The sequence below is a fragment of the Chenopodium quinoa genome, unplaced genomic scaffold, assembly GCF_001683475.1.
Source record: "Chenopodium quinoa cultivar QQ74 unplaced genomic scaffold, ASM168347v1, whole genome shotgun sequence".
Classification (NCBI taxonomy): Eukaryota; Viridiplantae; Streptophyta; class Magnoliopsida; order Caryophyllales; family Amaranthaceae; genus Chenopodium; species Chenopodium quinoa.
In genome coordinates this window covers 1,411,663-1,415,885 of record NW_018743144.1, presented here as the reverse complement: position 1 = coordinate 1,415,885, position 4,223 = coordinate 1,411,663, and the positions used below count along the sequence as shown (strand labels likewise).

The 4,223-nt window shown below is 38.5% G+C and overlaps 2 long non-coding RNA genes across 2 annotated transcripts; both read left to right on the top strand.

Annotated features, from left to right (window-relative positions):
* The first annotated feature begins 1,135 nt into the window (after positions 1-1,135).
* Positions 1,136-2,186, top strand: LOC110732139. Its single transcript, XR_002513433.1, has 2 exons — positions 1,136-1,365; positions 2,011-2,186. It is a non-coding gene; the product is annotated as an uncharacterized LOC110732139 (long non-coding RNA).
* A 348-nt stretch (positions 2,187-2,534) lies between these two features.
* On the top strand, positions 2,535-3,353 carry LOC110732138. The gene is made up of 2 exons (XR_002513432.1): positions 2,535-2,795; positions 3,037-3,353. It is a non-coding gene; the product is annotated as an uncharacterized LOC110732138 (long non-coding RNA).
* The last annotated feature ends 870 nt before the right edge of the window (positions 3,354-4,223 follow it).

Sequence of the window (4,223 nt, the reverse complement as noted above, 5' to 3'; positions counted from 1 at the left end):
GCTCGGGGGGAGGATCATACAAGGAGGATTCCCTTTCTCCCGTAATTCATGACTCTCATCATAGGCCGAGTCACTCTCGGTCTAGCAGGGGTGAGTCCGATCATAGGACACATTCAGTGCCCCAAAGCCAACCATCGGCTGTGCGCCCTCATTCCCATACTCGGCCGAGGACCCCTTTGACGGGGCCCAGCTCGGAAGAGGTGGCAAGAGCGCTGGCAGTACTCATGGAGGCGATGAGGGCACAAAATATGCCACCACCTCGTGATCGAACTCCTCCGCATACCCGGCATCAGCGGAGGAAGCTAGACCATGATGGTGGGAAGCTTCCTTCCTTCCGGGAACTGGAAGAGTGGGAAGAGGATACCTGGAAAAATGAAAAAGAGAGGAAAAAGAACCCTCAATTTTTAAAAGGATCCTCATCCTCACGACCAGAAGCGCATAAGAGCAGCAGCTCAGCTTCTCGGCCAGAATCTACTCACCGAGAACCTGAGACTGTTCGCCGAAGCGTCCTCGACCGACTCGGCGGCAAGGAACCGAGCGTGCGCAGTCGCCTCTCGTTCCCTGCGGCCGAGGCCCAGACTTCCCAGCCAGGGACGAAAACCACTCCTACCTCTCTAAGAGGGCGGAGCGCGGTCCCTACGGCCAGGAACAAGGGCAAGGCCGTTATGCTACCCGCCAGTTCACCATTCGAGCAATGGATACTGGAAGAGCGCGTGCCCACGGTTAAAATACCGTCGCACATCGCATATGACGGGACCTCAGATCCGAAGGATCACGTGGCCTCGTATGAGACTCATATGCATCTTTGCCCCAGATCCGAAGCGACTTGGTGCAAATATTTCCCAACCACTCTCAAGTGGGTCGCGCAAGCGTGGATCTCCAAGGGAGTAAAGCAAGGCTCCATAACAGGGTGGGATGATCTGTCCTCCAAATTCAGGAGCAAGTTTTCCACTGCAAACCGCCGAGAGAAGACTACTGCAGAACTCATGAGTCTACAACAGGGGGAAACCGAAAGCCTCCGAGACTATCTGACCCGTTTCAGTAACGAGTCATCCAGCGTCTCTCAGCTGGACCAGGGGCTAGCCGTTTTTGCGATGCAGAATGGCCTTCAGCCCGGAAAGTTCCTAGACTTCATGGTCATGCATACCCCGGAAACCTCTCTACCGCTCTTCATTTCCAGTTTTTGTTTCTCTCTCTTCTCCCTTCTCACATCGATCTATCTTCCTCCTCCTCAACTCATTTTTTCTGTTTCTCAAGCGAATCTTGCACAAAATATAAAAAATAATTACTATCATTCACTTCTTTCTCAATTTTAAGAAGTTATCTTCACTCTATAGTTTCAAAATTTCAAGATCTTTGGCCAAGGTGAGTGTTTTTCGGTTTTGCTTAATGAAAATTCTAAATTTCTTAGAATTATTGCTTTTCAACATCTTTTTTATTGTTAAAAAACAATAATTTGTCCGATTTTCCGTTTAGCCATGATAGTAGATTGTTTGTTTGCTTGTTAATGTTTTCGTTTCAAATGCTATTTTTGCCATTTTATTATAATATTTTCATTTAAATTAAAAACAACTTTCATAGTCAGATCTAGTAATTGTCGTCTTTATTAATTTCGTATTTGATTTGTATTTCTGTTTCCATTTTCAATTTCGATTTCAACGTTTATTTTTAAGCTCTGTTTTTATTTTTATTTTATTTTTTATTCCGTTGAGAATTTCTTGACGAATTATTCTTTAAGTTGTCTTTGGAATTAGTATAATTTTTCTTGCTTTGATTTTGCATGTGTTCATTGTCAATAAATCGAATTTTACTTTTAGATCTCGTATTTCATTAGTTAAATCGAACAATTTCTCATATTTTTTTTATTGTAAACGAATTTTATTTTATTTTATATCTCGTTTTTAAAATTTTTGTTTTTTTCTTTTTCAATCTGTCATTGTTATGATTTATTTTCGGATAATAATATTTGCTTTTATTTTTTTTTGAACTTGTGTATATTTGTGGTTGTAGGTAACGATCTCTCAATTTTCAAGTTTGAACCGAAGAAATCTGCAATTGAAGATCTGGAGATCTTGGAATTTTAGTTATCATTTTCGGATTTTTTTTTTTATGTATTGAATTTTCATTCAAATATGTACTATGTACATAATTTTTGAGGTATATGAAATACAAGAATTATTTTTTTACTTCTGATTTTATAATGGCAAAATAAATAAAATTAAATAATTTCTTATTAATATCGACGAATTGTAATTATAAAGAAATACTTTTTTTTTTTTTATTTTAAATGAGACCAAAGAGACCCGTGAAGTTAAAAAGCGGTCTCACTTTTCTCAAAACAGAGACTGTTTATCTAAGAAAATAGAGATTGCTTTTCTTATAAAGGCGGTCTCAATTTCCTAAAATTGAGACCGCTTATATTTAAGAGGCGGTCTTAGCTTTCTCATTCTAGAGACCACCTCTAATAAAGCAGTCTCTTTATCAAAGGGACCGCTGCGCTAGAGACCGCCTCTAAGACAGTCTCTTTGGCTAATTTGGACGGGTCTCTTTGACCAATTTTGTAGTAGTGAAATATGGCCATTTTAAAATATGGGCCAAGCCCAAATCATCAATTCACAAATAACCCTAATTGTACACCATAATCTTTCTCTCATTCACGCTGCTCATTCTCATTCTATCTCATCTCTCTTTCCAGCCTTTCCTTTTTCCTCCCTCTTCTCTACTTGCCATTTTTTATTTTGTCATCAAAAAGCCCTTTTGGACCCTAATCTTCTCGTTAATCTACATTGTAAAAGGTAACATACTTTATAATTTATCCACTTTATTTACCTTTTCTTTGTATTTATGCCTTTAAATTCTTCAGTTTCATCTCAAAATTCAGTTTGTCATTATACGTTTACTTGTTTGCGATTTAAGTTCTTCGTTTTCATCTGATCTATGTTCGTTTGTTATTATGCGATTTGTGTACGGATAAGTCAATATTTTATATACTTATTAACTCGTGTTAGAACTAAATTGGACTGAGTGTTGATGCAGTCCGAGAAGAGTAGTCCGAGAAGAGGATGGAGCAGCAGCAACCGTAAGCCGTGATTGGACTGAGTGTTGATGCAACGCCCAACTTCTGCTATTGTAGTTTACTCTTCCTCCCTTTAGTTTAGGCAATTGGTTGATTTTGGTTTGATTAAATATGTTTATTAGTATCAATTCTTCATCAATTAGTTGTGTTCTCTTAATTTCCATGTCTAGCTAATTTCGTTTGTTCTAGGTTAGGGATGTAGTCTTTTATATTTCTATTTCTATCTATGAATTGAATTGTATTGTTTGGGTTTGATTTATATGATGCAATTTGATAATCTTGTTTAATTTTTTATAATTAATTTGGCCAATTGATTGTATGTTTAAGGTATTTATTTATTAGCGGGAGTGAACTTTCAATACTAGTTCGTGGGATTATCAAACGTCAAGTAGTATACTTTTGGGAATAGTTATACACTTGGGGTGGTCTTATTGAATTCCTTTTCCTAATGAGTTTATTTCAATAGTTATGATCAGGGAAGTAGAAAGGAGATTACATGCTATTAGTAATTTGATCATTGCTACATTATTTATGTTCAACTCTACAACTAGTTTAATTTCATTGTTGAGAGTAATTGGCAAAACCCGAAACCTAGAACTATTTCTCATACTTGTTTGCAACCTTAATCCTTTATAGTTTAGTACTACTTTTCTCGTATTTTCTGTCGTCTAAATAATATTTTAGTTTCTTAACTTGGTAATGGAGTAGACCTTGTTTTGGGTGATTTTGTCCCTTGGGAGAGTTACATCACAAAGTCTGATCCGGCTGAGCTCTACCTGCAAAACAACGGAGACTCCGGGTGGTTGGAGCTACGCCTCCGACGATCAAGTTAGTAACTTGAAAGAGAGTAAAGAATACGGAAATTTAGGTGGGGATCTGCTTGGATTCCAAGCTCAGGTGTTTCTCTGATGTGAGATAATGTAGGTGTAATAAATGATTGAATGTGTCCCCAAAATGGGGAAATATCTCCCTATTTATAGGGTTGTTGGAGAATGTGCCCCCATCTAGATCACTTGACCTAGATTTTGGTGGGCTGTGCCGTTTTACGGCGCTTCTTGGGATTTGGGCCCTTGAAGGCTGCCATTTAGAGATGTATCCAAGGGGGCAATGTGTCAAGAGGATATTAAGCCACGTGAGCCATCCTGAA